The sequence below is a fragment of the Aedes albopictus genome, chromosome 3 (assembly GCF_035046485.1).
Source record: "Aedes albopictus strain Foshan chromosome 3, AalbF5, whole genome shotgun sequence".
Taxonomy (NCBI): Eukaryota; Metazoa; Arthropoda; class Insecta; order Diptera; family Culicidae; genus Aedes; species Aedes albopictus.
In genome coordinates, this window is record NC_085138.1 from 437049497 (window position 1) to 437077152 (window position 27656).

A 27656-nucleotide genomic window follows, 5' to 3' on the forward strand; every position below is an offset into this window, starting at 1 on the left:
GATTACGAATTGCTTGGGAACAAAACAGTACATACAATTACTTTAGCGAGAAATTTATTTGGCGTAATGAATGGATGATATCTTGCAGGGTTCCTGCTGCTTTTTGATTCGAACGGGAAAATAATGTACGTACATCTGTTCCGGGGCGAACATGTTGCACCTCTCTCTCCCAATCCAGAGTTGTTGAACTCTTGTAAACTTATTTCTGCGCAAGCTGTATATTTTTTGATAATAATGCATGCTGAAACGATAAACTTCTGAATTTTACGATATTTGAATTAAACGTTCCCGAAAAGTTTTTCTTGAAAATATGTTGTATTTTAGGAAATCAGCATATGCGTCATTTCATTCGAATATTTATTCGGTCGGTCATTAAGATTTTGGATAATTTGTAAGGGCAACGTCCCGTTCCCAACGGTCTTACTGGGGAATCTTCAATGAAAAAATCCATTGAAGGGTCGTGGTAAAAGAAAGGGAATGGAATCAAGATGATAAACGACTTACATAATTAATGGATCACCTCATTCGAAATTGTGGTTGATTTACAGAGCAGCACTTCGCAAGCAATGCGGGGGCTTGCTTTCACGAACAAAAACACCGCCCGTTGGGAAACCTACAATAATTAAAGCCAGTTGATACGAAATAGACTGGGTCATAGCTGAAAGGGTCCAACATAAGAACCGCTACCCCAAATGTTTCCTCCCCCATTTAAGTTGTAGACACGTTTGTTTTCATGGCATTCTTTGAGGTTTGGCAAAGTGTTGCTTTTAAGTGTGAGAAGATGATTTTTGTGGCATGCAGGCGGAATTAAGGGAAATTTGTTAAGTGCAACCACTAATGAGGTTTCAACTTTTCAGTTCAACGTTTTCTAATAGTTATTTTTTTGGCCAATGTCTCAAATATAACAAAAAAGAGTTTGCTTTTCAGTTAGTGTTGATGCACCTTATTTTTGCTTTCATGTATCATATGCCAGTCATCAAGATAATCTAAACCGAGAATTTTCTTCACAAAAAGATGTTGAACCGTACAGGTAATTGAGTCCAGGTGCTGAATAGTTTTGAGATTGTCAGTTTAATATATTTTATTAAGTAATTTCTTCAACTCTAGTAGCATATTTGGATCGATATTGGAAAATATTAATATCTTAGGAAGGTTAAGTAATTACGAGTGCTAGACCGTATCGAGGGACCCCCTGGTGATGTGTCACACATGACAGTTTTAAAGAAACCAGACAAAACCGCATCGTTGGTAATGATTGGAAGGAGCCAACTGATTTAATTGGCCGGGGTTCTGCTAAACCGAACTAAGCGCCAAAAAGTTTATTCCGAGATAATTAAGTTTAAAGTTCAACAACTCACAAATAAACAACAACTAAGATAATTTGAAACTTTTCCGCACACATGTAGCTTACAAGCCTTTATTAACCATCAGAGATGAAGAATACATGTAAATTATTTGAAATCATTGATATAATTACATTTAATTTCTCAGTACTTTGCACTCAGTTCACTCTGGCTGAACAAAAATATTGGAATATGGTATATAGTCAAGTATATAGTTCAGTGTGGCTGACTGTGTTTCTTTGTTTCAGAGAAAACCAGTCGGATTGTAAAAAAAAAATCTCGATTTTTCATCGTCTGAAGTTGAAGTCGATATCACTCACAATCCTTAACATGAATCAGAGAAGACGCGTATAGTATAGTAGCACGGAGGTCTCAAAATAGTTTGAAATATGAACGGCGGAAGCCCTCCCAGCTTAGCAATTGCCACCCATGTTTTTTTTATAGGCCATGCATTGTGCAGGCACAGAGCAAGAGTGATTATGTCAAATGATGTCCTTGCATGTCCTGAGGTCCTGAGATGTGAAAGTGGAGCAATTTGTGTACTTCAAATTTATGCTGGTCGAAGAAAACCATGAAAATGTTCTGCCAAAGTGAACCAAGACAAAACTAATTTCAAAAATACGAAAGAGATTCGAAATTGGATCATTTGATTGATAACCAAGCGCGTTACCTCTAGGTCATTTTACCAAGCTGAAGGTCAGTCGTTAAGTCAGAATCAAGTTCTTAACATTCTTCTCAAGGATGATTTTCGTGAAAACGCCATTTTTCGATCAGCCAAAGCGAACCAAGTGTTTGATTTTTTCAAGCTTTATTATTCTTATTATCCTTGTTGTTCAATGACGGCTTCTGTGGTAAAGTATCAGTATAAGGTGTATCGACATAACGCAGGTATTCAAAACCAGTTGATTTTTGAATTGTTGAGAATAAATTGATTCTAAAATACAGTGGATTTGGTTCACTCTGGCTGAATGCGATTTGGAAAAACGGCGATCAGGTTCATCGACATATAATTTAATCCTCCAACACCCATATTTCTAATTACGTTTTCAATTCTCTCACAGATTGTCACTAAGAGTTGGTTAGAAGTTAGAAATCTGACGGCAACGAGGAAAACTTGAAATATTCATCATCTAGATCAATACTAAAATATTTCGCTGATTCTATGAAATGGTTTACAGTTCACTCTAGCTGGGTGCAATTTCATTTTTTGTATGTTCTGCCAAACAGAAATTTTGAATTTACTCCACGAAGAGCTGTAAGTATTACTGGAATTTCACACTGAAGGTAGATCATCATATTCTTCATCCAATGGTTAAGAAAACTCATTTTTTCAAAAAATGGTCTTTGGTTCGGTTTAGCAGAACCCCGACCAATTGTTAGTTTGAAAGAAATGTTGTTTGTTTTAAATAACTATTTTGCCTAGTAAAGGAAATGCTAAATAGACAACTTCAATGTAACGACCAGCTCCCAAACATAGTTTGTGCAAACAATCTTTGCAAATTATTTGAGGGATAAAATTCGTCAAGCAGAATCAAAACTCATTGACTCCGCTCGGTTGGATTTTATTGCATACTTTTGTCAGAAACGTCTTCTTCTTGACGGCTTGCGCTTTGGCGGAAACTTTCAATCGCGTAATAAACGACAAACGACTGCTCATTTAGACTTGTACTTTCCTTGCTGGTGTGGTGACTTTTCGCTGACAACTTGTTCCTTTCACGATAAAGTTTTCACCATTATTATTAAGCTCATTTGCAACCGTCTGTTCCTAGTGCCCCTGTTTATCCTCGGTATAGCTAATTTGGAAAAATTAGGTTGATGGCGTGTCGGTGTCATTAAACTTTTCGCTATACTTCGTCTTATGCTTGTTCTGATGTACTAATAATTAATTCTAAACCTGGGGAAGCAAAAAAAAGTTGTTATAGTTATATTGAAGTTAAAGTTATATTGAAGCAGAGATGCCAGATTATTTTCATCAAAAATCTGTATCAATACAGATTTTTCTGTATCGCCGTATTTAAGGGTATAGCAGACACCTAGAGTCCTAGACTACAATAGAAACAAAAAAAAGTACTAATTTTTGACGGTTTTTAATTTTAATTGGTATTAATTTTTCTAAAATATGTGTGAAAATGAACAAATTTTCATGATTTTTTTTTTAATTTAAGCGGCATTTTATAAAGTTTGCATGAAATTTATTGGAAATAACTTCAAATTTTATGCTTTCTGGACAAATCTGTATCACATTTTAAAAATCTGTATTTTTCTGTACTCTGTATCTTGTCTGTATAGAAGGTCAAAAATCTGTATATCTGGCATCTCTGTATTGAAGATTAGTTATAGTTGATAGCTGAGAGTTGATAGTGTATTGTAGTTGAAAATATACAAGAAGTTCTATTTTGAATGTAAGTTTACTATCTGGACTCTAGTGTTACATTTCATAGGGTCTGTGTGGTGAGCTCAGATAGCCACAAATGTAGAAGTGAGGGTGTTCAGCATGACCATTCTGAAGTTGACGGGCTCGAGTCCCAATCGATCCTTGAACTTGCGACAAAGCGCCGCAGACAATAGAAATACAAATGACATTGCCACAGTTTGTTTCTCGTAAAGGGGAACTCCCTAGGTAAGAAGTGCTCACATTGAAAATATATCACATTTAGAAAAAGGTGATCCAATAATTGTGTTAGTCGTACATCACTACAATTCGATTCTTTTCCTTTCTCTTTTCTACAACCCTACATTGGGCATTTTCATGATTGTTCTTGGGTTGCAAGATCCACTTAAAAGCTAACTTATCTGAAACTCCAACAAAATGCTATTGATGTTGGTTAGGATATTGGAACCTCAATATAATTCATAAAAACACGTTCTAGCATCACTTAATCCAAGTATAGTAAAATTCACAAGTTAATTATGTCAACATGCAGGCGTAGCGTAATGCGAGGTATGCACTTCAAACGGAATCGCTCAAGTAATTTTCGTTCAGTGCATTATTTTTCCGTGGTCAAGAAATTTAACTCAGCAAGCCCCATTTGATTTGACGTTTCGTTTCAGCTCCGTACTAGAATCCGGAATAAAGCGACTGGAACATACTGTATGTTCAGTCATAAGTTTTCAAAAGCTCAACGGATTTCTATTGGTGGGGGTTCCCCTTGCCCTTGGAATATATTATAGGAAAATGTACATTTTTTTTCATTCCCTTCCAGGCGTCTGAGTGATCGGTGTTGTCGAGGGAAATTCTGAAACAAAACAGGACAAAGAAACAGTACACTCTTAAAAAATTAGGAATTTACACGTGACGTAAATCATCAACGTACGTAAACATTTCATGACTGAATGGCAAATTTGACTGAATTTTACATCCATCATGTAAGTTCGAGTTGGTTGCACAAGATGTCAACAAACCTATCTGACTAGATACACTGTGGTGCATAATTGATCGGACAAACGCCGATTTTCATACAAAATGGCCAAGTTTGAGATGCTGTAACTATGGTTTGCTTTGATGGATTGAGCTCAATTTTTGACACGGAACTACAAATATGCTGAATTTTGTGTATACAAAGTGGCACGCGTGTAAATCAAAGGGGTACCGCTGTCCGATCACTTTTGCAATATTTTCAACGCCTTGCCACGCCCAGACCTGTGAACGAAAACATTTTATACTTTGTATACACAAAATTCAGCATATTTGTAGTTCCATGTCAAAAATTGAGCTCAATCCAACAAAGCAAACCATAGTTACATCATCTTAAACTTGGCCATTTTGTATGAAAATCGGCGTTTGTCCGATCAATTATGCACCACAGTGTAGTTAGAAACAGTTTTACATTTATCGTGGGTCTCACAACTCGGAGATACAGCCGAGAGGTAAAGTGCGTGCCTCTCAATCAGCGGACCAGTGTTCGAATCCAGTTCATTATTTTACTTACATATGTTTTATCTTGCTTCGGCGCTAGCGATTGCTAGCCCGACTTTATTTGCGATAGAAGACGTAAATTTGTGTCAAACGGGCCGCGCTCCTTTTATGTGCATCCAAGTGAACTTAAATTTACATGATTTTTTCTAAGAGTGTAGGTTAGATGGCAAGACATCATCCATTCATTGCGCCTAATAAACCCCCTACAAAAGTAATTGAGCAAACTGTTCTACGCTCCCAAGTAAATTCGTATTCAATGGATGGATCCCAAGAGACAAACAGATGTTTGTTGTTGTCAGCATTATGAGAAAACTTCCGGACGAATGCTTTGGATTTTCAAGCTCTGCAAGGGCATACGCTCTGTCTTAATTGTCTCTCAAGCTAGGAAGAGGAGGCTGGGGCATTTTGTCTGGCAAGGTGTCTCAAAAGTTAAGTTTTCTGATTCCTTTATCCTTTCTTATGCTATTGCGTATGAGTGCAAACTATAAAAATCATGAATATCAGTTGGCATTTTTCGAAGATAGTCGATGACATTTACATTAAGTATCGGAGAAAGAGTGGTTTCTCGTTTTTGAAGAACTAATCAAACCGCAAAAGTTTCAAATACCATATTCACGGGTTCAGCTTTTGAAATGAGCCGTAGGTGATTGAATCGAGATATGTTGAAATGATATTTATGCAATTCAGTATCATAATTTAAATTTTATCTAACTCATTTTGGTATCATAGTGACCGATTTTTCCGAACTGGTTCATTATGCAACTGAAATGAGTTGCATAATGAAAAATAGTTGTGTAATGTTCATAATGCAACTGATTTGAGTTGCATTATGAACATTATGCAACTCAAATGAGTTGCATTATGAAAAAAATCATTGCATAAAATTTTGTATGGAACTCGTTGCAAAACTCGATTTTTCAGCACTCTTCGTATTTATCCAACTCGGCAAGCCTCGTTGGATAAATGTACGACTCGTACTGAAAAAATCACCTTTTTGCAACTCGTTACATAAATAACTATTTTAGCACTGATACAAACTGCTTAACACACCAAAACTCATTACAGGTATACCTCGATTTAGTGGACCCTCGATTATATAGACCCTCGATTTTATGTACTTCGATTTTATGTACATTTTACCTCGATTTTATGCACATTTTTTAATGGTAAATTATTTAATATTCAATCAGTTTAAAACTTGCAGTTTGTATCATGATGACTTATAATGCAGGGGTTTTCAGCCTTTTGACACGCGGAGCACTTGATATCAATAAATTGTTTTGCGGAGCACCCATATTAGCGCCAAAGCATACCTCATGACATGCTTAGTTCTATTTATTTACTGTAATCTCATACTTTCCTTTCTGACTTCATTTGTTGTATAAATATTCCTGGCTTTGTCGATGATCACGATGAGCGAAGTATATTGGGTGATTTTCTGGCGATATTGTTTACATTTTTGGCGGATGCATGCAAACTGCGAGACTTTCCGTTAAAATTTTCTAACAAACTTTTTTCAACAATCCTTATGACCTCCTCACCGAGAATTGTGTTATATTCCTGATATTTTCGGTAGCTGCCTGCTGATTGAATTCCAAAATTTGTAGCAAATTCCATAAAAAGGTCGGCTGATTACTGACAAGATGTGTGATAAATTATTTCTATTGCTGTCATGGTATAATCAGAACTAGTTAATCAAGGTTCCACGATTTTACTGTCCCTCCACGTGTACATTCCCAAAGATAAATTCCTGGAGGAATCATTGAATGAACCGCTTCAGCAATTCTTGAAGGAACTGCTTCTAAAAGAATCCATGGAACAGCTTTTGAAGAAATCCCTGCCTAAATTTCTGTAGTAATTCTAGTAATATTGAACAAGTCTCTAAAGATATAAGCGAAAGTATCACTGAAGAAATTTCAGAAGAAAATTAAAAAAATCTGAAAAAATACTAAATAAATTCGTGAAAGATTTCTGATAAAAAAGGAATATTTTTAGAATTCATAGATGGACTTTCTGAAGAAGTTCTGGAAGGAATACCTGGAAACTCCTGGTGGAATATCTCACAAAACCTTTTGAGATATTTTTGAAAAAATAAACCTGGAGAAATCCTCAAATAAAAATCTTAAACAATGTTTTAATAAATTCTTTGAGAAACCCATAGAAAAATTTTTGGATGTACGCTTAGAGGAAATCCTGGAGGAATTTGTGATAAATTATAGAGGAATAACCGGCGGATTTTCTGATGAAATCTCTGTGTCAATTTCTACAGGAATCTCTGCAAGAATGTTTTCCAGCCTTCCCATATCAGTTCTCTGTAGAAGTCTGCAAAATCTGTAGAAAAATTTCAGAGGAAATCCTTGGAAACGATTTCTGGAAGAGAAATGTCTTGAAGCAATGTCCAAAGGAATGTCAATACATTTTGGGAATTTCCTTAATTATCTCTTGTAGAATTCCTAAAGCAATCTTTGGAAACAGTTCTTTAGAAAGCTCATAAGAAAATTTTGAAGAAGTTTTGAGTTTCTGATTCTCAATGTATTCGTGAATCATATTCTAGAAAAAGTTCATGAACAAATTTTGAAAAACTTCATGTAAGGTTTTCTAGATTAATGCTTTGAAGAAATTTTGAAGGAATCTTCATTAAAGAAATCCGAAGAAATTCGAAGATGAATTTGTGGAACAATCTTTGAAAGATTTTTCGAACCCATGCAACATTTTTGAAAGCAATCCATGCAAGACTTTCTTAAGGAGTTCTTGGAGAAATTTCTAAAATGCATTTTGAAGTCTAAAGGAATCCCTAGAAAGTTTTATGAACAAAATTAAGACTCAATTTCTTTCTGATTTCCTGGATGAATTTTTGAAGTCAATCTATGAGCAGTTCCAAAGATTTTTTCAGGAACTTATGAAAGATTTTTTAAACGAATCCTAGGATGAAGTGTAGCAAGGGTTCATGAAAGAATTTTTGAAAAATTTGTGGAAGTTTTTTTTAAGTAAAGGAGAAATTCGTAAAGAAATCTGTAGAGGAGAATCTTGAGCAATTTTTATAGAAATTTTTAGTCGAATTTATAATAAAAGCCATGGGAGATTTTCTGAAGGAACCCCCAGGGTAACTACACAGATAAAAATAATGAAGTTTACACGTCATGTAAACTTCATTTAAGTCATGTAAACTTCCAGTTACGATGGTTTACATGATATATCATGTAAATTTGTGTTATATGTCATGCAAAAACTCTGAGTGATGTTTAAGGCTCAAGCATCCGTCATCATTTTTCGAAAATAAAAAAGCAGTTTTTTCGCTGTATATCAAAACAACGACCACGAAAATGTATTCACTGTATTCTATACTTCATGTGGAACACAGTGAATCCATTTTCGTTGCAAAAATGCTTGATTTGAACGAAAAAACTGCTTTCAAATGTTTAATGATGACGATGATTTCAATGACGAATGGTTCAACGTTAATTACATGACATATAATGGAAGTTTACATGACTTTTCATGAGAAACCACGGAAATCACGTTTTTTAAACAGTTCCTGGAGGAATTTCTAGAGAAATCCCAGATGTTTTGTCTGACAGAAATTCAGATTCAAAAAAAAAAAAATCCCTGGAGTTGAAATAAATCCCTGGGTTGAAACAAATCCTTGAGGGATCGTTTGATAGAATACTTAAAGGAATTTCCAAAAGAATTTTTCGGAAATAAAATCTAAAAAAAAAGATAAATCTCTGAAGGATTTTCTGAAGAAATCCCTGGAGGAATTTCTACAAAAAATCATACACAACTCTTTCTGAAATTTTTGGAGAAATCACTAGTTGAATTTCTGTAGAAATTGGAAGCTGCATTGGGATTTTTTGATGAAAACCTTGGAAGAATTCCCAAAGTAACCCCAGTTCAAATTGTTAAACGAACTTTTGAAACATTTTCTGAAAAATAGTTTCTGAAGGCATCGCCGAAAGTTCTGAAGGAATCTCTGAACGCATTTTTGTAACAATCCCTAGAGAAATTTCTGCTAAAATTCATGAACATTTTTTGGAAAAAAATGGAGGAATTTCAGAAGTAAATCATGAAAGATGCTTTGAAAGAATTCTTTGTGAAATTTAAGGAATAGAAGGAATTTCTCAACAAATCTCTGAAGAAAATTTTCAAACGAATCCATGGAAGATTTTTTGAAAGAATCCTTGAAAGATTTTTTAGCCGAATACTCGGAAAAGTTTCCGCAAACAAAAATAGAAAGATGTTTTACAAGAATGAAAAATCATGTAGGAATTGGTGAAGCAATTCTTGCCAAATTTCGTAAAATATTTTTTTGTGGCTCTTCTGAAGAAACACATGGAAGATTTTCTGGTATATTCTGTAACATGGAGATTTGATGTGGAAAGTTTCATTCGGAGACCGTCGTAATAGAGTTGCAAATTCTGGGGTCACTTAATTTTATTTAACACCTCAGAAAAGGCGATCGACCAGATAGTGGCACAAGCCTACACTACTTATACAGTAAGATCGTTCGATAAATAAAGCACAGCCCCTTGAGGACATTCAGATGAGATCCCTGCAGGATTTCATGAAGCAATTCGTAAAGAAATTCCAGGGTTAATAAATCCTCATAGACATTTTCAAAGGAATCCCCGAATGAATTTCTGATGTTTTACAATTTTTTGGGACATTTATGTAAAAACGGTATTGTGTTTGCCCATTGCTCAAAATATTGGCTTTTTAATCAACCATACATAGTTTTGGAGACAAAAGATTTCGGTCGTAATAAAATAGTGAGATAGTGGTTTATTCGTTATTTACCTAATGTATGCCAACAACTCCGAGCCTTTTATCGAAATTTCAATTTTCATGTAGTTTTTATATGTTTTGGTACATTTTGGTATTAAATAACAATAAAAATGAAATAAAAAAATTGCTTCGATTTTATGTAAAATTCGATTTTATAGACATTTCAAAAATTGAAATGTCCACTAAATCGAGGTATACCTGTATATGTGTTGAAGAGATCTCAGTTTTCAATCGAAGTGCAACGAATTGCTCATTAATTCTATTTAAAATGGTTTAATAACTATGATTTCTATGCTCTTAAAACGGAGGCTGAGGCTTTTTCGTGTAGGCACAATTATAATTTCGAAAGTTACTCTCCTGAAATGGAATATAGGCTTATTATTGAAAGGCCTGTATTAAAAGTGGACAAGAGTTCACATATTCTGCTCCAGGAATCCATACTGTCCCGCCTACCCCTAAATTGAGAAAAGTTTGTACTGAAAAAGACTAAACGAAACCATTCATTCTCCTATGTATGGGAAACTACAATTTCCAATGGTTGGAGGGGCAGCATTATGTTTTGTTTTTACTTTTGCATTCGGCAATCATGTACCGTTCTGAAAGGTACTGTGGGCATCATGTGGAAAACTCAGCATGAGGAATGTTTCGAAGCAATGGTGATGAAGCAATATGTGCAACATACATAAATAAAGACTGTTCACAGAGTAAGCTTCTGCATTGCCTTGCTGTGGTCATTTTGATTTTGAATATATTTATTTTAGGTTATTACAATCGAATAAATCATTTAAATATTTGCGAATATTTGTAGCTGCGTCGCTAGATAAGATTTTATGTAACTGAAGCCTGCCTAAAAACACTTTCTAAACCCAAAAATGTCTGCTACATATTTACTCAGATTAACTCAGAAATTCCTTAAGATCATATGTTGACTTTTGAGCGGGCTGTGTTATCTGGGTGGCCATGGGAACAAGTTGATTTTCTGTAAAAACTGCACCGCATAAACGCCAAATAAGTGAACTAGTGCAAGGGTCCATTTCAGGTTGTGTTGTGGTGGTTTAACAACTGTTCATTTCGTTCAAGTTCAGCCATCCTGAATGCGGATCGAACCATGAAGAAATCATGCTGATCGGTTCATCCGTTCGTGAATTATAATTCCTCAATGTAAATTTGGTTTGATTTGATGTTGGCGGAAGTATTGATTCCAATTAGTGTTTGAAAAGTGCGAGAATTTAGTTTTTTGAGATGGAAGATCTGAAACTAGTCAAACAAAACTTTGGGAAAACAACAAAACAGTTTCCCAAAGTTTATCTCAAACAGCATTAAATTAGGCAAGAAATCATAATTCCCACTCTATTTGCACCATTTCATTGCAAAAACAGAGCTCATTACTACAAATCTAGTACTTCACAAATCGTGCCCGATTGTGCCAATTTATCATTACATAAGAAGACGCATGGTTGTTCAAACCTTTGCTACCCATACCAATTGGCAACTTGCCCAAGCAGAAAAGAATAAGATCTGAATAACATACCAAGGTATTAATCTCAAATACTATTATTCCTCGATAAGTTCTTCATTAGGTGGTAATAAGAGTAAATAACAAAAACGAAAACAGAATTTTGTATCAATAACACCTAGAAAATTACAAGTCTTGTTATTTCAATATTGAATGCATACCTGAATTTTCCAGTGTTGTATTTGTTATCCAAAAGGTATTGAACAACAAAATAATAACATTTCTTATTATAACATTGTACATTTTTCGATAGCTCCATGATGTAATAGCAAAACCTGTTCTTCAGTAATTTTCACACTGCTCAAATACCTTCAAACTTTATTCTGATGCTCTCATAACATTCTGTAGCTATGACAGTTTTAGGTATTAAAACTCAGGTTGCTATTTGCATGGTATTTGTAAGGTATTCCCTTCTGCTCGGGTACCCTACCGTAATGCTTTTTTCTACACCACCGAAACAACTCTTCAACACACTAAAACGATGTAAGTGCGTAAGTTTTGGAAATACTACCACTATCTAATCAAGCACATATTGTTCAGGTACCACAAACCGGAAACAAACTGATCGCCGTGACAAAATTTATCAGACGCTTTTTCGTTAGATAAAGCATGCTTTAAATAGTTTCCTTACTTAAATTTTGTCATATCTAATCCCAACTTCCAACAACAGGATAATTGTAAGGAAACTATTTAACCCGTAAAGTACCAGGACGAACCAAAATTTTTCAAACTGCTCGTTCTCAGCAGTGCATTGACCGATTTTCAAAAACTTGGACTTTTATTGAAGGGGAATAGTTGTACTAACTTTTACTTTCGGTGCCGCCCCGCAAAACCCCTCCCCCCTTTCGGGGGAGGCAAATATGTCTGTGTTTTTTTCCTATTCTTCTGCTAGTTTGAGCAAATGCTTCAGGTTTTTCAGTAATTTCGATAACCAGCATCCAAAATCCCACCGGAGAAGTATAATTTAGTTGCATGACAGTGTCCAACATTGTTGGGGACCATTTGGTTTCGATGTAAGAGTACCAGGCCCACCGGAAGATCCGGAACATCCGTAAAAATGGCCATTTGATGAAAATTCCTCTAGAGCTATGCGATTTTTTCCAATACAATCAAAATTCTTGGTCTAAGACCATAGTCAATGATTCGTTCCTCTTATGGACCACAGTGGCCACTTATTGGTCCACCGGAAGATCCGGAACATCCGTAAAAATGGCCATTTGATGAAAATTTCTCTAGAGCTATGCGATTTTTTCCAATATAATCAAAATTCTTGGTCTAAGACCATCGTCAATGATTCGTTCCTCTTATGGACCACAGTGGTCACTTATTGGCCCACCGGAAGATCCGGAACATCCGTAAAAATGGCCATTTGATGAAAATTCCTCTAGAGCTATGCGATTTTTTCCAATACAATCAAAATTCTTGGTCTAAGACCATAGTCAATGATTCGTTCCTCTTATGGACCACAGTGGTCACTTATTGGCCCACCGGAAGATCCGGAACATCCGTAAAAATGGCCATTTGATGAAAATTTCTCTAGAGCTATGCGATTTTTTCCAATATAATCAAAATTCTTGGTCTAAGACCATAGTCAATGATTCGTTCCTCTTATGGACCACAGTGGCCACTTATTGGCCCACCGGAAGATCCGGAACATCCGTAAAAATGGCCATTTGATGAAACTTCCTCTAGAGCCATGTGATTTTTTCCAAAACAATCAAAACTCTTGGTCTAAGACCATAGTCACTGATTTGGTCCTCTTATGGACCACAGAGGCCACTTATTGGCCCATCGGAAGATCCGGAACATCCGTAAAAATGGCCATCTGATGAAAATTCCTCTAGAGCTATGCGATTTTTCCCAATACAATCAAAATTCTTGGTCTAAAACCATAGTCGATGATTGGATACTCTTATGGACCAAAGTGGCCACTTATTGGCCCATCGGAAGATCCGGAACATCCGTAAAAATGGCCATCTGATGAAAATTCCTCTAGAGCTATGCGATTTTTTTCAATACAATCAAAATTCTTGGTCTAAGACCATAGTCGATGATTGGATACTCTTATGGACCACAGTGGCCACTTATTGAACCACCGGAAGATCCGGAACATCCGTAAAAATGGCCATTTGATGAAAATTCCTCTAGAGCTATGCGATTTTTTTCCAATACAATTAAAATTCTCGGGCTAAGACCCTATCTACTAATTTGGTCCTCTAATGGACCACAGTGGCCACTTCTTGCCCCACCGGAAAATCCGAAGTATCCGTAAAATGACCATTTGATGAAAATTCCTCTAGAGCTATGCGATTTTTTCCTATACAATTATAATTTTTATTCAGTGGCTACTTATTGGCTTACTGGAAGATCCGGAACATCCGTAAAATATGGCCATTTCATAAAAAAATAATCTGGAACTATGCTATTTTTCCAATACAACAAATATTCTTGGTCTAAGACTGTAGTCGATAATTTTCTGAAGGAATTCTCGAGGAAATTTTTCTAGAGAAATTCTTAGGGAATTCCCCAAGGAATTTTTGGAGGAGTTTCTGTAGAAATTTGAGAAAGAATATCTGGAGAAACTCCTAAAGGAAGTTCTGGCGAAATTTCCAGAAGTACTTATGGAGGAATTCATGGTGTAACTTCTGCAAGAATTTCTGAAGGAATTTCCGGAGAAAATTCTGGAGGAATCTCGGAAAAAATTTTGGAGGATTTCTCGGAGAATTTTTGGAAGAATACCCGGAGGAGTTTCTGGTGGACCTTGTGGAGATGTTTCTTGAGGAATTCCCGGAGGAATTTCTAGAGAAATTCCTGAAATATTTTTGGATGAATTTTTTAAGAAATTTCTGGATGAATTCCCAAATGAATTACTAGAATTTCCAGAGACAATTCTGGAGGTATTCCCGGAGGCATATCTAGAGATTTTTTTGGAGAATTTTCAGAGGAATTTCTCGAAGAATGCCCTGAGGAATTTATAGAAAATTTCAAAGGAATTCCAGGGGAAATGTCCGGAGGAATTTCCGGAATAAATTTCTGGGGTCGATTGTACGGTCGATAAATCAGCCAAATTTATGGAGAAATCCCTAGAGTAATTTCTTGGAAAATTTCTCGGAGTAATTTGTTGAGTAATTTCCAGAGGAATTTATTGAAGAATTCTCTAATCTATTTCTGGATGAATTTGCAGTTCAATTTCCCGACAAACTTCCAGAAGAACTTCTGGAAGAATTCCTGGATAATTTCTGGAAGGATAACCGGAGGAATGTCCGAGGAATTCTAGGAGAAACTGCTGAAAAATCCACAAAGGAATTTTTGAAAAATCCCAGGAGGAATTTTTAAAGGTATTCCTGGAGGAGTTTCTGGAGGACCTCATGGAGATGTTTCTTGAAGAATTCCCGGAGGAACTTCTGTAGGAATTCCCAGAGTAATTTCTTGATGAATTTCCGAAACAATTTCTAAATGGATCCCCTAATGAATTTCTAAAATTCCCAGACAAATTTCTGGAGGAATGGCTTGAGGAATGGCTGGAGGAATTTCTTGAAGAATTCCTGGCGAATTTTTAAAAAGAATTGTTGGAGAAATTCTTGAAGAAGTTCTGGAGGAATTCCCGAAGAAACGTCTGGAGGAATTCACGTAAGAATTTCAGGAGGAATATCCGAAAAAAAATCTAAAGGAATTTCTGGAGGAATTCACAGAGATATTTCTGAAGAAATTTCCAGAGGAACTTCTGGAGAAATTCCCGAAGTAATTTCTGGAATTATTCCCACAGGAATTTCTTGAGGAATTCAATAAGAAATTCACGAGGGAATCTTTGGAGGAATATCCGGAAAAATTTCTGGAGGAATTTCTAAAGAACTTTCTCGATTCCCTGAAGATTTTCTGGAAAAATTCTGAATTAATTGCAGGAATAATTTCAGGAAGAAGTCTTCGTGAAACTTCTGGAAAAATTAACGGAGGAGTTCTGGAGTTTCTGGAGGAACTTCGGTGTTTCTGGAGGAGTTCCCAGAACAAATTCTGGTGGAATTCGCAGAGGATTTTTTGGGGGAATTCCTAGAAGAATTCCCGGAGGAATTTCAGGATAATTTCCCGGAAGAGTTTATGGAGAATTTTTCTGGAAGAACCTCTGTACGAATTTCCGTCAGAATTAATAGACGAGTTTCCGGAAGAAATTTTGGATTTATTCCTCGAAGGATTTTTGGAGGTTTTTTTTTGCAGAATTCCTTTATGAATTTCAGGAGAAATTCGTGGATGAATTTCAGGAGCATTTTCCGTAGGAATGCAGTAAAGATTTTCTGGAGGAATGTGTATGGAAATTTAGACCCACAGAATGAGTAAGCTTTCTCTAAGCTTACAGAAATTTCGATTTTTGGAGGCACTTCTCAAGGAATTTCACAAGAATAATTCACAATAAATTTTGAATCCCTGGTGGAATAACGAGGAATATCGGAACGAATTTTATGTAGAGATTTCAGGCAGGAATATCTAGAAAACTAATACAAGCCCCCCGGAACATGATCTGCCGAAGCAATGAAAAATATCTGGGAAAGATTTTCTCGAGGAAATGTGTTGCGCACACGGCCAATGGATGAACTTACGCGGCCTTTTTTTTTTTTTTTTTATTAACGTCACTTTAAACAATGAAGTTCATTCGTTCCTCTGCTCCTGTTGGCAAAACACAAGCTGCACAGTGCATGCACTTTGGTTCATAACCATTGACTATGGTATTGCATCAAGAATTTTGATTGTATTGGAAAAAATCGCATAGCTCTAGAGAAATTTTCATGATATAAACATTTTACGGATGTTCCGGATCTTCCGGTGGGCCAATAAGTGGCCACTTCGGTCCACAATCCAATTATTGACTACGGTCTTAGTCCAAGAATTTTGATTGTATTGAAAAAAAATCGCATAGTTCTAGATGATTTTTCATAATAAGAATTTTTTTACGGATGTTCCGGATCTTCTGGTGGCCAATAAGTGACCACATTGATCAATATGAATATTCAATCATTGACTACGGTCTTAGACCAAAAATTTCGATTGTTTTGGAAAAAATCGCATAGCTCTAGAAAATATTTCATGAAATGACAATTTCTACGGATGTTTCGGATCTTCCAAAGGGTGAAAAAGTGGCCACTTTGGTCCATAAGAGTATCCAATCATCGACTATGGTCTTAGACCAAGAATTTTGATTGTATTGGAAAAAAAATCGCAAATTTCTAGAGGAATTTTCATCAAATAATCATTTTTATGGATGTTTCGGATCTTCCGGTGGGACAATAAGTGGTCACATTGGTCCATAAGAGGAACGAATCATTGACTATGGTCTAAGACCAAGAATTTTGATTGAACTGGAAAAAATCGCATAGCTCTAGAGGAATTTTCATCAAATGGCCATTTTTACGAATGTTCCGGATCTTCCGGTGGGCCAATAAGTGGCCACTGTGGTCCATAAGAGGAACGAATCATTGACTATGGTCTTAGACCAAGAATTTTGATTGTATTGGAAAAAATCGCATAGCTCTAGAGGAATTTTCATCAAATGGCCATTTTTACGGATGTTCCGGATCTTCCGGTGGGCCAATAAGTGGCCACTGTGGTCCATAAGAGGACCAAATCAGTGACTATGGTCTTAAACCAAGAGTTTTTATTGTATTGGAGAAAAATCGCATAGCTCTAGAGGAATTTTCATCAAATGGCCATATTTACGGATGTTCCGGTGGGCCAATAAGTGGCCACTGTGGTCCATAAGAGGAACGAATCATTGATTATGGTCTTAGACCAAGAGTTTTGATTGTATTGGAAAAAATCGCATAGCTCAAGAGGAATTTTCATCAAATGGCCATTTTTACGGATGTTCCGGATCTTCCGGTGGGCCAATAAGTGGCCACTGTGGTCCATAAGAGGAACGAATCATTGACTATGGTCTTAGACCAAGAATTTTGATTGTATTGGAAAAAATCGCATAGCTCTAGAAGAATTATTTCATCAAATGGCCATTTTTATGGATGTTCCGGATCTTCCGGTGGGCCAATAAGTGGCCACTGTGGTCCATAAGAGGAACGTATCATTGACTATGGTCTTAGACCAAGAACTTTGATTGTATTGGAAAAAATCGCATAGCTCTAGAGGAATTTTCATCAAATGACCATTTTTACGGATGTTCCGGATCTTCCGGTGGGCCAATAAGTGGCCACTGTGGTCCATAAGAGGAACGTATCATTGACTATGGTCTTAGACCAAGAATTTTGATTGTATTAGAAAAAATCGCATAGCTCTAGAGGAATTTTCATCAAATGACCATTTTTACGGATGTTCCGGATCTTCCGGTGGGCCAATAAGTGGCCATTGTGGTCCATAAGAGGAACGTATCATTGACTATGGTCTTAGACCAAGAATTTTGATTGTATTGGAAAAAATCGCATAGCTCTAGAGGAAGTTTCATCAAATGGCCATTTTTACGGATGTTCCGGATCTTCCGGTGGGCCAATAAGTGGCCATTGTGGTCCATAAGAGGAACGAATCATTGACTATGGTCTTAGACCAAGAATTTTGATTGTATTGGAAAAAATCGCATAGCTCTAGAGGAATTTTCATCAAATGGCCATTTTTACGGATGTTCCGGATCTTCCGGTGGGCCTGGTACTCTTACATCGAAACCAAATGGTCCCCAACAATGTTGGACACTGTCATGCAACTAAATTATACTTCTCCGGTGGGATTTTGGATGCTGGTTATCGAAATTACTGAAAAACCTGAAGCATTTGCTCAAACTAGCAGAAGAATAGGAAAAAAACACAGACATATTTGCCTCCCCCGAAAGGGGGGAGGGGTTTTGCGGGGCGGCACTGAAAGTAAAAGTTAGTACAACTATTCCCCTTCAATAAAAGTCCAAGTTTTTGAAAATCGGTCAATGCACTGCTGAGAACGAGCAGTTTGAAAAATTTTGGTTCGTCCTGGTACTTTACGGGTTAATGCATGCTATAGTTAATGTTAGTTAATAACGGAAAACATCTGACTAATTTCGACCCGAAGATCAATTTGACCGTAAACCAGTACTGTTAATACTTTGTGTTAAACAACAACTTCACCATTAAAATAATGAAAGTTTGGAAAAGGGCATCTCATTTAGGGTGACCATATGGTATCCTAAAGGTAGACATGTCCTCCTTTTTGATCAAAAATCAAATATCCTCCTTTTCCTCGGAAATGTCCTCCTTTTTAACATTTAATAAAATTATAGTAATCAATTATCTGGCAAATCTCCAGAAGTTGGAAAAGCGTGCAGTAAAAGTATCCCAAGTCAGAAATTCTTCATTCCAGGACTATAAGACTACTACTATAAGATGGTTTTATAGCAGATATGAAATTGTTTATGATTTGTTCTAGATTGCTTAATTGTTATTCAGCGATTGCTGCTTCAATTGAACTGTTATACAGCGGAAAATAAATAATTGGGTAGTGGAACGATTGAAATAAAGGTATTTTTCCTATTTTCTAATTCGAAGAGATTATTTTTATGAAAATAACACAATTATATTGCTCCCCAATCATGACCCCTATAGCAAAACAAAATGCTTATCAAATAAATACAGACGCAGTTTTAATTTTCATTGATCTATCATTACTCAATAGAATGGAATGGCAGCACGAAGAAGGACATAAGAATTTAAATGCATTTTAAACATGTCATTTGAGATTTCAATTAATTTTCTGACCCGACCGATTTAGCTTATTGAATAATCTGGATACTCTTGAAGAAATGCTAGTCAGTTAAATGCATTATAAGTCAAATACAAAAAAGTGACTTTTTAGTGCAAAATATGTTTTGTATTTACTTCAATAGGTGTCCTCATTTTTATACAAAATGTCCTCCTTTTTCTACCGAATTTGGTCTAAATGTCCTCCTTCGCTTGTTTTCCATATCCCTTTTGAGACGGAGCGCAAAAAAGTGAAATTTCCATACAAATTGCTCAACCTTGGCTCTCCAGAACTCTTAGATTTCCCAAAAAAGTAACAATTATTTTTCCTCATTTGAAAAAACTACTCTTTATCTTTCGAATTCTAATGTTGACTATCCAGATAAATCGGAAATAAAAAATATGGCGACAGATAAAACTTTTTCATGTTTTACGGTTTTTGCCCACTTTTTGTTTACCTTGTTGTGATAAATTTCACAGGCAATGTAAACAAAAGTTTGTTTACACACAAACAAGTATAAGTAATGGCTGAATTATTGAAACAGTTTGCATCACATAAAACAAAGCATTAACAGATGAAAAAAATATGTAAAAATGTTACCGCTCAACAGCACAATTGTTCTGGTTCGTCACGAAAGAGATATGGCCACCCAAATCTCATTTAACCCGGGAGCGGTCGCGTCGTGTACTGAGTACACGCACCATGAAAAAAAACACGCTTGTGGTACTTAGCGTGTGCGTGGTGCCACTGTGGGTGGCCGAAGACGCGACTGCTCGAGGGTTACACTTACTCTTTAGAAATTTTTGGCTTTTCCCTAAATCTAAAAGTTATCCAACAGCTTTATTCCTACCAATTATAAACCAAGAGAGATGTACTCCAAATGCAGTATGTTGTGGCATCTTTCCGGTTTCGTTCGTTGCTGGTGGAACGTTTTCCTCGTGTTGGAACTTGTTGGGCATCTTGCAGCAATTTTACCGCAAACAGACTAGCATTGCGAAGGAAAGGATTACCATTGCCAGGCATTCTTATGACAGCAAGGATGGGAAGCAAGGAACGTGTAAAGGGTGAGTCGATAATTATTGTGCCATTTTCAAACTAACGTAACTTTTTTCCTACTTCACCAAAATCAACCAAATTTTGCACAGTTTCTCCTTACAGTCTATTGTTTACATATAATGAATTGAGAAGTTATCAGTGAGATTCCGGTCGATATAGAATAAATTTAGTTAACAGTTCTAAAAAAGATGTTGTACAATCACATGCTAAAATCAAAAATCATGGTATCGAGCCTTGGAACAATTAATGATTATACATTATCGGATCATCTTAATGTTCGTCAATAGGCTTCAGGGTCGGTTGTCAGTGAAACATAAGCTTGGAGCTGGGTGAAAACCAGGCACGATGCACATAAACAAACCAGAGAGCTACAATTATTTGTTTCAAGTGGAGCCTGAACATGTCCACATGGAGGACGTTAATTGAAAATGTCGTGAATTTCACTAAAACGCATCCTAAATTTGAACCTATACCAAAAAGTTGCAATACATACATATACTAAGCTACTGTAAAAATTTGGGTTCATTTTGTTAACTGTAGGCAATTTGCGAATCAGTTGAAGGTAGGGTGGCACAATAATTAACGACTCACCCTTTATATTTGCCAAGGTGAGAATTATGTTCATCCTTGTGCAAATATTTTGACGCTTTTGTGGGATTTCTCTCACAGTTTCTTGCCAAGATCGTGGTTGGATATTCATGGCTTGGTTGGAAATAGTACATTTGGCAGACACAGCTAAATGTAAAATATTTCAAATATAGATTTTCCACTATGGGAATTCACCTTGAATTTCCAGGTTATAGATTAGCTGCCAAACGAATTCAAAAATGGAAAATAAGCAAAGTAGGAAGTGTTAAAAACACTATGCTATAAAGGATCTGTTCCAAGGGACATGTGACACTAGAAAAAGGAATTCCCTAAGAAGTTTGTTTCTTCCAAAAAGCAGTGTTATAGGGCCCATATAACCGAGACAGTAAACGCGTGGGTATTTAGCAAGACCGTGCTGAAGTTGACTGGATCGATTTTCAGTTGATTCTGGATCTTTTCACTTCCTACTGTGGAAATGCTCGTTGAACACAAAGCTTTTAAACATGCTCTACCTCAATGGGTGGTAACACCAGAAATAAAAAAAGGACGATTAAATACCTCAAAGGTATATCCAAGGTACATACTAAAAAGAATTACGGTATTTATTTCGGCTCACTAAATCTTAATGATAAGCATTAGAACCATCACGAGTCCCAAAAAATAAAATCCATTAATTCGAAATCCATCGAACCGCCACACCCTTTCCCATCAATTTCCGATGAAGCGTCTCGCTATCAATCCCTCATAAGCCTCTAATGTGAGGTAATGCAATTTTAACCCCGTAATCGGATCTCGTTAGCCCGTAATGGTAATCCCACGAGGATTGCTTGAGAACCGAACGGCGATGACGACGACGTGACGACCGATATGGCGGCTGCTTCCACACGGACGGACACTACGACCCTAGTAAATCCTCATTAGACTGTTGTGAGAAAGCGTGTGCTCCTTAATTGGATCTCATGCGATGAAAATCACCATGGCATGGCACCCGGGATGGAAGGGGTTTGATTTTGCTTTGAGAGGGTATTGTAGTGATTTCGAGCCTCTACTAGAGTATGTTAATGAAACTGTGCTTCACACGGAGGTGGAGGCGCCTCCATCTCGTTCAAAGCCCCTTTTAACAGATTCGCAATTATGTTTATATGTTAATGGAGATTGGCTTTAACAGATGCTCTCCGTTATCTGCTGTTTGAGTAACAGAAATATTGCGCATTTAGTTCACCACTGGACTATCGTAGAAATCTTCACGAAAGCGAAAACGTGAATAAAAGTGCGTGATTGCATCAACTATATCCAGTGTCTATAATAGTGCGCTGAAGACTCCAATTGAGGGGGTTAGAAACAAAAAGGTGTAAGTGACAAAAACTTACATTCGAGTAAATGAAGTTTGAAATATCAACTCAAATTTTTCCGATTTATTGAAATTTTTCTATTCATCGTAGAAATAATCTTACAAAAGTTCCTGAAAGCTTGAAATCTGAAGAGTTTCCCGATTGAATCTGGGCTCCTTATTTGTAATTCGATGTGATGCAATCGCATACTTTCTTTCACATTTTCGCACTTATAAAGATTGAGTTCGCCGTCCAGTTGTGAGCGCAATAATCAATTTGAAAACCATTTCCATGAGAAAATGAGGGCTTTTGACTATTGGCATCCAAGTAAAGTTGATGCACATCAAAACGTTGTAGTATTTACCAACTTGATTCTTCTAGACTAACTCATGTGTGTTTAATGATTTACAAGCTCTATATAATAACTGTACACATGGGCTCTACAAAAGTAAGTGCATAATCTTACCGAGTTAAAAATTAAAATAAATTACAGTTTGTCGTTCCAATGTACATTTATCCAGCAGTTTGTTGAGTTTATATAGATAATCCACGAGTAGTCAGTTGTAGTTAAATAAGACAGCACTCAACTAGGCCAGCTGCAAAGAGTACGATTCGCACTGTCAAACCATATTTGCCTAAGCAGGACTGTTGAAACAAACGACCACGATGAAATGCCACTGTGTAGCATCAGCTGCTAGCTTGCCGGCCGGTATCACGTTGTTGGGCCTAATGTAATGAAAAACTCCACAAACCTACAACAAACACCTAATAGAGATGGTGCAAACCGACCAACCAACTGTCGGACCGCAGTTTCATGCATATGCAAGTGGGTAAACATTCACAACGAAAATTAGATAGAACGGATTTGCCGCTCTGTTCACATTCAGCCATCCTTTGGGTGGACCACCACTAGGTGGTTCAGATTGCTAGGAAATATATACGGTACCTAGTTTTATAAACTTTGTATTTGTAATAAGTTCCGATACCGATTCTTTTAATTTTTGGAAGATTCTAGTAAAAGTGTTGAATAATAGATTGCGTATAGGTTTCCGAAGCCCGAAATGTTTTGCCTTCGCCAAACCCCCTAGAGCTTAGAATTCTTGAGGGAGGGCTATACTAAATACAATGACACATATTGCCTTTTTTACTGGCTTTTTACCAGATTTGCTGGTATGTCCGAAACATACTAGAAAAACTTGTAATTAGAAGGCACGAAATGTTGCTAATTGACAAATTGAGAGTGCCGAGCTAGGTGAGGGGCCTCAACTGTAACATATTTGAAAATTTCGTAAATGGCTTTCCCAAAGTTTTTTAAGGAATTCCTTTAGAAATGCATTTGGTAACTCTTCAAGAGATTTCTTCTGAAATTTCTTTAGTAATATCTACTGAAACTCCTACAATATTTTCAAGATTTTTTAAGAAATTTCAGCTGGAATTTCTTCATAAATTCTTCCGTAGATTCTGTCGGAGTTTTTTTTTATCAATTCCAATAATTTCTAAAAAAAGCTTTTGCAATTTATTTGAAAAATTATATTAGGGATTATTTCAGAAATTTTTTCAACAGCCCATTCAGAAATATCTCCGGGGGTTCGGAGGCTTCTCCAGAAATATTTGTTGAGATCCAGAGCTATTTATTTGATGAGTGCCAAATTTTTATTTTGATGACTGTTTCTCTTATCAGGAACTGAAAAAACATCATAATAGCGTTTTTTGTTACGTCAGAGGTAGTTAATTTTTTATTTGAGGAGCAAACAAGTTGTCACAGTTTTTTTACTAATTGCACGATAAAGTATTACCTTGTTGTGAACAAGGAACTGGCAAAGTTCACGGCCATTAATCGACAATCAGAAATTAGGGAATTGCGCCACTTGGGCGGTGGTTCTATATTCGTCTGTTTTCCACTATAACTCAGTCAAATTTGAACCAATTGGCACAACTTTTGGAATGTGGTGAGATAGGTATAGTATCTACCGGTGCACAACATTTCAAGTCAATTGGTTCAATATTGACTGAGTTATAGTGGCAAACAGACGAATATAGAAGCCACCGCCCAAGTAGCGCGATACCCTATCTTGTCGTGTTAATGCCCTTAGTATTGAAAAAAAAAAAACGCTCGCAACATTCAATGGCAATGGATTAAAAATAGTAACAACACGAATCCATTATGATTGAGAATTATTATGGAAGTATCATGTTTTATTTTGATCACTTATTTTATGCTGCTAGTTGTTAGATCAAGCTTTGTGTCGATAACTTTCAAAAATATTGCCAAAATACCTAAACAGCTTTTCCAAAAAAAAAAAAAACTTTTAAGCAAAGCAAAGCAAAGCAAAGCAAATCAAAGCAAAGCAAAGCAAAGCAAAGCAAAGCAAAGCAAAGCAAAGCAAAGCAAAGCAAAGCAAAGCAAAGCAAAGCAAAGCAAAGCAAAGCAAAGCAAAGCAAAGCAAAGCAAAGCAAAGCAAAGCAAAGCAAAGCAAAGCAAAGCAAAGCAAAGCAAAGCAAAGCAAAGCAAAGCAAAGCAAAGCAAAGCAAAGCAAAGCAAAGCAAAGCAAAGCAAAGCAAAGCAAAGCAAAGCAAAGCAAAGCAAAGCAAAGCAAAGCAAAGCAAAGCAAAGCAAAGCAAAGCAAAGCAAAGCAAAGCAAAGCAAAGCAAAGCAAAGCAAAGCAAAGCAAAGCAAAGCAAAGCAAAGCAAAGCAAAGCAAAGCAAAGCAAAGCAAAGCAAAGCAAAGCAAAGCAAAGCAAAGCAAAGCAAAGCAAAGCAAAGCAAAGCAAAGCAAAGCAAAGCAAAGCAAAGCAAAGCAAAGCAAAGCAAAGCAAAGCAAAGCAAAGCAAAGCAAAGCAAAGCAAAGCAAAGCAAAGCAAAGCAAAGCAAAGCAAAGCAAAGCAAAGCAAAGCAAAGCAAAGCAAAGCAAAGCAAAGCAAAGCAAAGCAAAGCAAAGCAAAGCAAAGCAAAGCAAAGCAAAGCAAAGCAAAGCAAAGCAAAGCAAAGCAAAGCAAAGCAAAGCAAAGCAAAGCAAAGCAAAGCAAAGCAAAGCAAAGCAAAGCAAAGCAAAGCAAAGCAAAGCAAAGCAAAGCAAAGCAAAGCAAAGCAAAGCAAAGCAAAGCAAAGCAAAGCAAAGCAAAGCAAAGCAAAGCAAAGCAAAGCAAAGCAAAGCAAAGCAAAGCAAAGCAAAGATAACCGTACACATCGTAGTTGCTACTCAGTGATTGACCACACTCAGGAAAATTGCCTCATACTTAATGGCAAATATCCATGTGCCAAACCACATCCAAAGTATATGCAACCAATAGCCGACTACGCAGGCAAATTAGCACATGAATAGTATGTGCTCTAAATTGTATGAGTCGCTGCTGTATGGTGCCTCATCAAAAGTATGAGTCGCACTAATAGAAAACATTTGTTTACCCCCATTGCAAAAATCCATGTCCCGGACACATAAAAGGAATGAAGATTTTTTTCCCAGTGCAGAACAATCGAAGTTGCACAGAGATACAATGAATGGTGCTTCTGACTAGCTACACTCTCTCAATGTGCACTATTCGAGAGTTTAATATTTTGAAGTCAATAACGGCGCCGGCAACGTCCTTACCGTCATTGGGAAAGGGGAAGGAATGTTAGTTCGACAACCGTTGTTTTTTTCTATCTGTTTTAACGAGATTTTTAGCCTTAGGCTAGTTCATCTCGGGACCCACGCTTTACTTCCCTTCCGAAGGAAGAACCCACTCCTCGGCGTGAGAGTCAAGTGTTCTAACCATCACACCAGGTCCGCTCCAACACAACCGTTGTTACTAGAAACCGTGGAATCCACAACATCCCCAAATTTGCCTCAGGAAGGAGTATTTGTTAGTAGGGTAGGGTAAGGTGTGGATCTTGGAGCCACCTTTGGTAGTTGTATGACTTGTGTAGATCGACTGAAACTCTTAACTGTCAACTTTATGTGGCTACGCAGTCTTTATTCTTGAAACGGGTTTATTATTTATCCAACGTTTCGGCACTTACTGATGGTCAGAGCCGTAGCGTGGGCCCATGGCGCCCTTGGCAAGCATCAAAATTAGCGCCCCACGACAATTGGACATTGTAAATATGTAAAAGTTTGAAATTATTCATTTTTTTCAACTCTCGAGTTTTTTGTTTTTTTGAATTTAACGTTCAACTTAATTTTGTGTCAAAAAACTTAATTGAGTTTCAGGGATTTTTAGGAATCGACAAACGATTTGTTTTACCCATTTTCGGAGATAAGTTCAATTGGTTTTACCAGAATTTTCCAATTACTTTTCCAAAAATTTCTTCTGAAGCTTGATCAACATATTTCCCAGAAGATAAGTAAGAATATGTTCAGTAATTATTGGATGAAACATGGACATTCAGGAGGGATTTCTTAAGAAATCTATATATGAGTTTTTGTTGGAACCTCTGTAAGAATTCCTGCTGGACCGAAATTATCTCTGGAGGAATTCCTGCAGGAATATCCGGAGTAATATACCCGATGAGAATTCGGGAGACATTTCAGCAAGAATTTCCAATGGAACTAATTTAGTAATTCTTTCAGGAAAACATGGAGCAGTTCATTATGAAATGCCTGAAGGAATTCCTGGAAGAATTTGTAGAGAAACACTGGAAGAATTTCTAAAATAATACTTGGAAGAATTTTTGCTGGATTTCTGTAAAAGTTTCATAAGGAATCTCTAAAGGAATACAAGTATTATGAAATAGAAATATCAACCCCTTGCAGATTTTTTGAAGAAATCATTGAAGGTGGTACTGAAGATATCCTTGAAGAAAATTTACAAATTTATCCCTGAAATATTTTTTGAAAGAATATTTGCAGACATTTTCAAAGGAAACCATGGTAGTTTATCTAATAAATCTATCGGGAGAAATATTGGGAGAAATCCTTTCTGAATAAATTCCTAGGTAACTTCCTGAAAGTCTTTCTGGAGGAATTCCCAAAATAGTCCTTCGAAAAAATTTGAGAGGAATCTCCAGAAGGAATTTTGAATTGATTTTTTTTTTCTGAAAGAATCATTGAAGGATTTTCCGTGAAAATCCAGCTGATTTTTTGAGTGCAGTTAGTGCTTACTATAGACCAGAGAGTAAAAAAAAATCCAAGATTGAAAGTGAAGATTGTCATTCTCATTTTTTCATTCGTGTTTGACCACATTCATTGTCAGCTGAATGCCTCTCTTTTTTCATTCAATTCTCTGTCACGAATATTTTTTCGCACGTTGTAAAATGTCCAATTTCTGTTAACAGACACACAATCCGACTCAATGGAAAAATAGAGAACATGATTAATATTCTAAGAATTAACTATTATACACAAGTTTTGAGGTGATTGGAAATAAAATCGGGAGTTACGGTCCAGTTTTATTTCTCAGTGAAAATTGTCAGTGACAGAAAAATGAATGAATAGGTGAAAATATTC